This window comes from Limanda limanda, chromosome 17, assembly GCF_963576545.1.
Source record: "Limanda limanda chromosome 17, fLimLim1.1, whole genome shotgun sequence".
NCBI classification, from domain to species: Eukaryota; Metazoa; Chordata; class Actinopteri; order Pleuronectiformes; family Pleuronectidae; genus Limanda; species Limanda limanda.
The window spans coordinates 11,527,533-11,538,694 of record NC_083652.1 but is presented as its reverse complement, the minus strand read 5'-3'; the positions used below and the strand labels follow the sequence as shown (position 1 = coordinate 11,538,694).

General features: G+C 46.1%; 1 long non-coding RNA gene across 2 annotated transcripts; it reads right to left on the bottom strand.

Moving 5' to 3' along the window:
• Positions 1 to 1,742: 1,742 nt before the first annotated feature.
• Positions 1,743 to 10,057, bottom strand: LOC133023370 (uncharacterized). Of its 2 annotated transcripts, XR_009683054.1 has the most exons (4): positions 9,990 to 10,057; positions 7,551 to 7,684; positions 2,354 to 2,478; positions 1,743 to 2,064 (listed from the first exon to the last, which is right to left on the bottom strand). It is a non-coding gene; the product is annotated as an uncharacterized LOC133023370 (long non-coding RNA). The 2 variants fall into 2 exon arrangements; XR_009683053.1 differs by lacking the exon at positions 9,990 to 10,057 and having other exon boundaries at positions 7,551 to 7,724.
• Positions 10,058 to 11,162: the final 1,105 nt, after the last annotated feature.

Genomic DNA, 11,162 nt, shown 5'->3' with positions numbered 1-11,162 from the left:
TCTACTGGGAGCATGAGGCGATTTCTTAACCCCACAGAAGTTGCACAGATTGTCCAACTCCTCCGGGATGGCACATCCATGCGTGCCGTTGCAAGGAGATTTGATGTGTCTCCCAGCATAATCTCCAGAACATGGAGGAGATTCCAGGAGACAGGCAGTTACTCTAGGAGAGCTGGACATGGCTGTAGAAGGTCCTCAACCCATCAGCAGGACCGATATCTGCTGCTTTGTGCATGGAGGAACAGGTTGAGCACTGCCCGAGCCCTACAGAATGACCTCCAGCAGGCCACTGGTGTGAATGTCTCTGCCCAAACAGTCAGAAACAGACTTCATGAGGGTGATCTCAGAGCGCGACGTCCTGTAGTATGCCCTGTGCTCACTGCCCAGCACCGTGGAGCTCGATTGGCATTTGCTATAGAACACCAGAATTGGCATGTCCGCCACTGGTGCCCTGTGCTTTTCACAGATGAGAGCAGGTTCACCCTGAGCACCTGTGATAGACGTGAAAGGGTCTGGAGAAGCCAAAGAGGAACGCTATGCTGCCTGCAACATCGTTCAGCATGACCGGTTTGGTGGTGGGTCAGTGATGGTCTGGGGAGGCATATCCATGGAGGGACGCACAGACCCCTTCAGGCTAGAGAACAGCAGTCTTACTGCCATTAGGTATCGGGATGAAATCCTTGAACACATGGTCAGACCCTACGCTGGTGCAGTAGGTCCTGGGTTCCTCCTGATGCACGATTATGCCCGGCCTCATGTGGCAAGGGTATGCAGGCAGTACCTGGAGGATGAAGAAATTGATGCAATTGAATGGCCCTAACGATCGCCTGACCTAAACCCGATAGAACACCTCTGGGACATTATGTTTCGGTCCATGAGACGCCGCCAGGTTGCTCCTCAGACTTTACAGGAGCTCACTGATGCCCTTAGACAGATCTGGGAGGACATCCCACAAGACACAATCCGTTGTCTTATTAGGAGCATGCCGCGACGTTGTCAAGCATGCATACAAGCACTTGGGGGCCACACAAGATATTGAGAAGCATTTTGAGTTGCAGAAATTGAATTTTGGCAAAATGGACAAGCCTGCCACATCACTTTTTCACTATGATTTTCGGGGTGTCTATAAAGTTGAGCCCTCTGTAGGCTGAAAACTTTTCAAAGATGTGGCATCCTTTTGTTCCTAAGACATTAAACTGTCCATATCAGTATAAATATCCAACATCATTTTTTTTCACAATGAGATCTGATGTGTTTTCAAAGTGTTCCTTTAATTTTTTTGTGCAGTGTATATTCAGGTCCGTAGACGAGTTACAGTCACATGCACACAGGCTGTAAATCAGGCTGTGTGTGTCTGTCTGTGTCTGAATTCCCCCCCCAGGGCAGAACGAGCCGAACAAACAGCTGAATGTATTGATGTCTGTTTGTGTGACGGTGGTCAAGCGGCCGCTCCACTTCCTCGCTCTGTGACCGAACCCCCGGCGTCTCACATGGTTTCATCTCAGCTGCTTTTCTCCGTCTCAACAGATCGATTTGAACATGTGATGATTTGTTACATGTGCACAACTGTTCCTGCTACACAACCTGTACTTTACTTCACAGTGTCACTGTGAAAGGGCCTCCCTGAGGGGAGGGGTAATGATTGTGTTGTTAAATTGTGTAACCAGATGTATGAAGGCAGAGGAAAACCCACACAGACCCGATCGGCCTCTTTCATATCCACAGTGAAACAAACCAGGAAGAATATTTCATACTTTTATTTCCATTTATAAGTTCAAGTCGGCAATATCACATTACAGCCCATCGGCTCTGGAAGCGACTACAAGTCGATGTTCTGTATATCAGCCATAGAGGGAGAGGGGTGGGGGGGTAAGACTGAGGGACACCAGAAAAGCCTAACAAGGGGGGGAGGGAGGGTTATTGCTGCCAGATCCCAAATGTAGCCTGAATCAACAGGAACCATCATCATCATCATCATCTTCTTCATCGTTGTTGTCATCATTCAGTCCGGTGCTGTTGTGCAGAAGGGAATGCTGGGAACCTGGAGGAGTCAGTGCAGTGGACCTGGAGGAGAGGGAGGCGTTTAGAGGTCGCACAGGAAGTCAGGTCTCAGAGCAGGAGATCCACTCTTTAGGTCACACACAAACAAATGTGAATATCGAGGGTCAAAGGTCGTAGAGTAGCACGATTCCCCTCGATTACCTTTGATGTTTCGATTTAAACCTTAAATTGTTCTTTTCTCTTTGTGGTTTTCATTGTGAAAATTAGTTTCACTCAAACATTTGCATTGAATTAAACCATTTTAACACCACTAGCATCAGACAGTAAAATAACCAGTAATAAATCAAATCACCAGGTAATGGGAGATCCTGACATGGGGGGTGTGAGGCGGCTCCTCAGGACTCGGCGGCGCTCTTCACGCAGGCGGCGAACGCCTCCATCAGGTCCTTGCAGCCCTCCACTCCGTTCCCTGCAACACTGCAAGAACAGAAAACACACATTTCAATATCACCTCCTCTCACAGATTGTAAACGGAGAGGACGTGAGGAGACGTGAGGTTTTGTTGTGTCAGCAGCAGAAGTCTGAGTTCACGTGTTGACAAACAGACGCACGTTTCATGTGCAAACACGTTTTAATAGATAGATCAACACGTCAGGGACAGAAAGAGGATGTGACAAAAGAGGGATGAAAAGTGAAAGAGAGAATTGAGGCAGACGATGCTGCCACCGAGCATTAGGGTGATGGAGTGAAAGATGGGGGGGGGGGAACAGAGGAGGAGCCAGGGACACAGAGAAGCCATGTGGATGAAGACCTGACGTTTGATTGGACGCTGGAGAGGGAGGAAGGTTGCGTGATCGTGCCCAGAGCCCACAGGGGGAGGGGTCTCACCGTACATGAATGTAAAACCCACCCACTGGCTCCGCCCACTGCCCCGTGACGTCTGAACATCCTCTGCTCGTCCTCGTCCAATCATGGCTCAGCCCATCAGAGAGCAGGACAGTAACCCCCCCCCCCATCCCTTCCCCACTCGAACATCATCCATCAGAGTTTATCCAACATTTAGATTTAATAACAGCAGCAGATTAAATACTGTGACTGAGCAGAAAACAGTTTAATGGTTTGTGTGAATAAAGAATCAAACTCCCAGTTCCCAAGAGAATAATAGTTTATCTAATTTCATTTAGCATTCATCTGTTCACTCTGTAACAAGCACTGATCTCAGACCTGCTGCTGCTCATTAAAACTGATCTGAAATCTGTTGACCATGATTAATTATCAAAATGGCGTTCTACTTTTGACCTTATTTCAGAGTTTGATTATTTCTCCTGGAGAACCACGAGCGATGTGTGTGGATAACGTTTCTAACGTGACAAACACAAAACTGAAAAACACAAAAGAAATAAAATATCTCAGGTAGGAAACAATCCTGTGTCGACGAAAAGGTACACTCTGCAGTGGAATGTACACGTTAGGCCACGCCTCCCCGTTCAGACCTGAAACCTCATCTCATCCAAACTGTGAATCTAGAGAAACAAACATGTCAGAGTGAACAGGTCTGAACACAGGAGCTGATGACACCGGGTCACCGCCGCTGCCGGTGGTGATGTAACACACAGCTGGCTGCAGCGGATTATCACTCAGCACTTTGCCAGGGGGGGGTGCAGCAAAATGAGACACTGATCTAGGTGGTGGTCAGAAGTGTGTGAGTGCTCGGGGGGGGTGGGGTTATTGAATGATCGAATGCACAGTGTGGAACATGCACAGTGTGGAACGTGGTTGTGTTAGATCATCCTGCTGCAGCACAATGAGTCCATTACAACACACACACAGACACACGCGATGGTTTAATCTCCATCCAGAGAGAAACCCACTGAGCCGAAGGGGGGGGAAGCGTCTCTACCGACCTTGTTGTGCTTTATTACAGTAAAAGCACTGTAATAAGTAAAAGTAAAAGCATCTGTTTTATTCTTTGCTGAATATTAAAAGCATGTGATCTTACTCGAGCTGAAATGAGAATCAAGCCACTCCCTCATATCTGTGCAGCCATCACACGCCATCTGAGAGACAACATGGCCGACCGAGCCGGGTCCCGTTACAGGGTCAGAGGCTAACGCAGAGTCGCCATGACAACCAGTGGCAGCTTCTCAGCCGGGGGGCCAAACCAGACTTAATTAACTTATTACATTTGAATACAGTCATTAAAAGAAGCATCAAATCAAACTAATATTCAGATTGAAATATTAACTTGAGAAATTAATGTTTTTTGTCCGAGCGGAAGAGTGATGTCATCATCAGGAAACTGAATTATTTAGGCTGAACTCGCTCTTTGGTCAGATATTAATAATAGATCACAGAGCAGGTGCTGCAATTAAAGATGATGTAGACGAACATTAGTGAAGTGATCATGTGATCATGTGATTGAGAGCTGTAGTTACTGATCACTTAGGATCAGTGTGTGTGTGTGTGTTTAGGGTGTTGCTCACGCTGTGGGGACTTAAATCTGTTTGAACAGTCACATTATCTGGACTTCTCTTCCTTATGGGGACAAAAAGCAACTCATAGAGTCGAGGATTTACTTCGACATGTTTAAAGGTTAAGCAGCGTTTCCCATATAATTCAATCTATGGTAATAACTGAGCTGCACATGCAAAGAGGTCACTCGCACGTATAACGGATTCAAAGTGACGGGTAAACAAGAAAGTTAACTTTTAAATATATTTTTCTCTGCAGTCAGAAATATTGCATGTTTAACTTCTATTATTTGTCTCTATTTTTGGCTGCTGTAACATCACAAATTTCCCTGTTGTGGGACGAAATAGGTTTAAGGAAGAAGTAACTATGGTTATGTGAGAATAAGAATCAATGTCCTCTGAAGTCATGGGGTCACAACGGTGTGTGTGTGTGTGTGTGTAGATAACGAAGGAGGACGGGGGGGGGTGTGTGCTTTCATTCAACTCCCATGAAGGAGTGTGTGTTGTATAAAGTACACAGGTTCACTCCCAGGCAACACATCTACTATAGAAGTTCGACGGTCAATATTAGCTAAGAACTAACGCCTCAATAAGTAACATATTTTACTTCACATGTACACACCTGCACTATGGATCTGTCCTGTGTGGGAAACATGCAAAAAGTTTCATGCGGCCATATCTGGCTTTATATTTGATCACACTTATAATAATATATTTGAACTAAGATCTATGAATTTGTGAATTAATGATTGTTAAAGTGTCAGCATCATGAAACCTGAAGAACGAGGTCGGCTGTTGAACAAATTGAATTAGATTTTCATTAAACAAGTTGAATTTTAACAACTGCCACTTTATTTAGATTCTTAAGTTCACTGTGGAACCTGCTGCTCAAACTTCTGAATCTTGACTCATTTGACCTTGACAAGGTCAAAACTCCTGCTCGGCTTTAAAACTAAAAAAAAAAAAAAAAATCTATCTTCCATAAACACAAAACACATGAAGAGTCTGCTCCTGTTTTTATGGAAAACAAATTAAATCTGACAGAAACATGTTTATTCATCACCACACAAGGGCCTAAATCCAACATGGCCGCCCCCATGAGAGTCAGGGTGAAAAGAAGAAGGTGGAGCAGTAACATGATCTCTGGAGCATGTCATGTCTCCTGCACATACAGTCTCACACACACCTCCATGCAGGACTTTAAAAAGACTCCTATAAATACACAGGGTGTTGGTTTCACATGAGTCAGCCATGTTGGATCCTCAGTGGAAGGTGCAGACAGGAGGACAGAGCAGAGTGTTGGAAATTCGAACACTTTTAGACAAAGCTAATATTAGAACAGTAGGTTTGTAGAATCCTCCCGTCTGAAAGAATCCCAAGTTCTGACCTTTACCCAGCGACAGCAAGTGACACATGTTGATTTGTATCTGCTGTCAGACCTGCACTGAACTCTGGGTAACGTCCCGACATTCTCCAGAGCGGCCGTGTGGGGGGGAAATGTCTCGAGTCAGTTTGTCCTCAGTGAAAATGAGGAAACAGCAGAAGAAACTCAAGAAATACAAAATATCTCAGGATGAAACATGAGGAAGAAGACGTGAAAGATGTGGATTCAGAACGACGAGGAGATTCAGGTGTTTGGTGACGGGAGCCGGAGTCGATGTTCTGTCAACAAACACCTGATCTCCACAGCTGAGCTTCTACGTTACGTCTGGATCCCATTCGGCAGAAGTCAATACCAGTAAAACCAGTGGGATGTTAAATGGTAGCAGCTACTTTAGGAAGCTGAGGAACCGGGATTCAAACCAGGAACCTTCTTGCTAAATGCCACTGAATCCTACACCCTGAAGCTTTAAGGGTTTTACTGAGTCCCTCAGTCCAACATGTATTCAGGCACAACTCACTTCTGTCGCCTGAAGGTCAACATTTCAAGGTCAGAGGTCGAGGTTCTGCTGACATCAGGAGAAGTTACAGGAGCGACTCCTTATCAGTGTTAACCTAAAGTCTGGAGCTTTGAAACAATCTATAGAGAGTCGACCTTTGTCCAATCCCTGTATAGAGACACACGCTCTTTAACAAGAGGCAATAAAAACCTCATCTGGACCTGAGGCCGAATACAAGAGCAGCTCCAGGGTTCGAGGGTTTTATTTGAGTCTGCAAATACTTCTTTAAAAAAGTTAAAATGGAGGATAAAGTGACATGTGACATGAAACATGTGCATCACGCCCCCTCCCTCCTGAACCGGCTCTTATCTGAAGGATTCACACCCACGACACCTTATCAAGACCCGACAGCCAAGAAGCCACAAACATGAAGAAACCACAGTGTTGTGTCACTGCACGTCTCTATGAACACACACACAGAGAGGGAAGAGTCGTCCATGTTGTTCTGTTCAAACTGATATTACATAATAAAAATAACCCAGAAGCCGGCGGCTCCAGCGAGAGGTGACAGGAGATGGCGAGCGAACGCAAGGCATTCTGGGGAAGGGACGGGCCGTGACGCAAGCAGATTCCCAGCCTTCATCCATGCGTGTGGATGAGAATGAAACATCACCCTCCTGCCACACATCATTAACCCCCCCCGAGCCCTCCTCCCTGCAGAGAGACCCCCAGTTTTCACAACCTTTCCCCTCATCTGGCGCCGGGACGTTTTCACATCAAACATTTCATTCCCTTTTTTTTTCGTGCTGACCGCTGCGTCCAATGAAGAGACTCCATTTTAGCGTGGCGCATGTTAGGATGCTGCTGAATTATGATTTAATCGCCGACCCCCCCCCCCCACGCATCAGTGCAAAGTTCAGCTCAGAATTTAGACCAATTTGTGCCGGACCCTCGGACCTAGACGCTCGTTAGACGACGATCATGATCATCGGACACGATTCAAATAATCAGGTCGCTGCCGACGGCGTCTGAGGAAGAATTCATTTTAGAGAGAAAGTCTTGATGCTGGAGGAGAGAACCCGAAACCTTCAGAGATGGATCCTAGAAGTTGGAGACATGATGACGAGCGTCTCTTCACTTTTTCATGCACACACACACACACACACACACATTAGACAACTTGCACACCATCACCCACCATTTGTCCAGGTCAGCCTTGATGCCGGCGCACGCAGCAGGGACGGGGGCCTCGGCGGGGGGGGCGGCAGCGGTCTCGGAGTCCGACATGGTGCAGTGTGTGTGTGGGTTGAGGGTGCGAGTCCGGTTCCTGTCCTCCAGAGAGCCAATGGATCCCAGCGCCACCGACAGAGAGACAGAGAGACAGAGAGAGAGAGAGAGAGAGAGAGAGTGGAGATGAGTTGGTGAGAGGAGGGGAGGGAGGTGGGAGGAGATAAGCATGTGAGAGGGCAGCACAGTGAGCAGGGAGGGCGGGGGGGCGTCAGGGTGAGGGGGCAGTGACCTGACTGAGGTTAAGGGGGGGGGTTGGGGGTTCCTCCTTCACGTGGTTCAGACTCATGTATAAAGAAGATCGTGATAAACTCAGACCTGTGATTAAACGTGAAGGAGGGAAACTAATAAAGTTTGATTGAACTGACGTGATCTTCAAACACCTGATATTTAAAAAGGAATAGCGATCTTATCCAATCACAGAGCAGCTGCAACTTCTGCTCAACAAATAAACTTTCAATAGTTGAGGAAAACCCTCATGTACAGTGTGTGTGTGTAAAAAGTTCCTTTCACATCTTAATGATAAAGAATTTAAACAAATTATGTTATATTCCACATGCCTCTTATTGTGAAATTCACCTAATGTATACTATTATAATCTCATACATACACACGTATATGTTGGACATATCGTTTTATATTATATAATAATATTTAAAATATCTTTATGCTAAGTTTATTTGCATATATTTGTATAAACCTATTTGCAATATCTCCCTCTACATTAGTACAAATACAGTTTTACATTCACATGTAATCATTCTGTGTAACTGTACTTCACTCTGTACTTTCTCTAAAAAACAATATCTCCATGTATATTATCTACATCTTGATTATTTTATTTTCTTGTCTGAGTCAGATTAATAAAGTTTGAACTTAAACTGTTCTTGAGTCTTATCTTAGTTCAGCTCCCACATGAAAGCAGGGAGAGGGGTCTGCCCCCTGGTGGCAGCATCAGGCTGCAGCAGCACCACAGCACATGGCAGCCATGTTGCCAAGGTCAGAGAATAAAGCTCCTGAATATCAACAGAAACTTCAGGTTTGGAGCTGAAGCAACTAAAATAGGTTTAAATCATCTATGAGCATCTTTCACTGATGACACTAACACAATGATATGAAGCTTCAGCTGCACTGAGCTGTGTCTCACTCACTTTCACAAGGTCACATTCAAACTTTAACCTCAAAATGTCCTGAAGAACTTTCACCTGGTGATTATTTTCACCCTCAGTGGCTGAGAGGAAGTTGATTAAACATCAAACTACAGATCTGTACTAGTCTGTGTAAAGGGTTCAGCTGCAGGAGAACAACAATCTCACTTTTCATTTCACTTTTCCAAGTTATATCTGAACCACTTGTTTCCTAGTGTCTGAAGCTCAAAGAGATAATTGACTCTCTAGCATTTTGATCCCTCACTGACACGTGTGCATGTAAAGTTAATATTCTGAGTATGAAGCTTATAAAACATCATCAAGTCAAACAGTTAACACTCTGCCTTGTCTCACCTGGTTCTGGTTCTAACTGGGGCCTGTCTCACCTGCTGCACCTGCTCGGCCCTTTAGCAGAGCAGGACCTGCCTCTGAGGATTATGGGAATTGTAGTCCTGAGTGTTTGCCTGAACTTCTAGCGACTCCCATTCAGGAACTGTTGAATATTTAAAGTAGAGGAGGAAGAGGAGTCCTGCAAGTTCTCTCCTCTTCCTCCTGTTCTCTTGTTTATTTTCATTCATTTTAATTTAGAGAGATTTTGCTCAAACCTCAAAGTGAAATCAGAGGAACTGCAGAAGCAGAACATCTCTTCACCGACGGGTCTATAAATAATTCTGCTCTTCGTCTCCTACAAGAGTTTCCTGGAGGTTTTGAATCAAGGACAACCCACATCGGCCTTTCCTCGTTCCTAGAATAGCTCACGCTGCTCATTCATGTTCCATAAAGAAGAAGTCTGCAGCTTCCTAAATTACATTTGCATCAAAGGTCAAGTAATTAACTCCCTGCATGGAAAAAACACAACCTTTCATGCATAAAGTCAACAGATGAAACAGGAGCAAATTAAGACCGAATAAAACAAAAGAAAAGCAAAACCAGGCTTATATAGTTTGATATTATAAAACACTACATTATTCATCAAACTACTTGTTGTACAAATCTCATGTGGGTGAAGTTTCTAGAAAATAGAAGCGTGTGTTGAAAGGGGGGGGGGGGGGAAGCCCAGTCCCTCCTCCCAGTGAGTCCCAGTGCAGCAGCAGAGAAAGAACACCGTGTACCCTGGGCTGCACGAGGGGCTCCCAGCGCACAGACCAGTATGAGAACCAGTAGAAGAACCAGTATCTACCACACACACGGCTCGGTCCTACCTACGAGCGGCTGGGACGTCCTGGTCCTGAGGTGACGGCTGGAGAAGTGTCTCTGCGAGGACAGCGAGTGAGGAGGACAGGGGCTGGGACCGGCTGCGGAACGGGATCTCATTGGAAGGGGGGGTGTGTCTGCGCTGTATGGACATGCGTGTGCACGTGTGTGCATGCGTGTGCATGTGTGTACATGTGTGTACGTAGTATGCACAGCCCAGGGCTGAAAGAGAACGCGAGGGGAGGGAGCAGGGGAAGAGGGGAGGGGGGGGTGATGTAAGAATGAGAAGGACGTTTGAGGCGTGAGAGAAACAGGGTGAGAAAAGGAGAGAGAGAGAGAGAGAGAGAGAGAGAGAGAGAGAGAGAGAGAGAGAGAGAGAGAGAGAGAGAGAGAGAGAGAGAGAGAGAAAAGAGATGGAGGCCCTTTGTTTGAGTTTAGGGTTAAAGAGAGAGAGGGGGGGGTCTGTGAAATATTTAACATGGGTGTGTGGGTGTGTAGGTGTGTGTCTCTGTGTGTGTGGGTCTGTGTGTGGGTCTGGTGGTTGTGTGGGCCTGTGTGTGTGTAGGTCTGTGTGTGTGGGTCTAAGTCTGTGTGTGGGTCTGGTTGTGTGTGTGTGTGGGTGTCTCTGTGTGTGTGTGTGTGTCTGTTTGTCGTCTGGAGAAAGGTCGACGTCTCAGGAGATACAACATGGCTCCTTCAGGCCTCTCGTCCTTATCACTGCCTCATCATGTGCAAACAGATAAGATCCTGAGGCTCTGTGCTGACTGTGCACACAGACACACACACACACACAGACACACAAACACACACTTTACTTTGTCAAGATGAAGCCAGCAGCAGAAACCTGTTTCTCTGACAATGCAACATATTTGTGTCTTTGTGTGTCTGTGTGTGTCTTTGTGTGTGTGTCAGTGTGTGTGTCTCATTGACATCTCCCGGCAACGGGCCTTCAAAGTCAGCCTGTAGGTCGCAGTGACACGTGTGTGCTGCAGTGCGTGTGTGTACATTAACATGCAGTGTGCATCATGTGTGGAGCTGCAGATCGAACACAGGAAGCTGCCAGGAGGGGCCTTCACAGCAAAGGCTCATGGGAAATATTCAGGGTATGGGTGTCTGCCGAGGGGCCTGATCCAAGACACAGCACAGAATGTAGAGAGACTGATTATATAATGTTCTTTTTC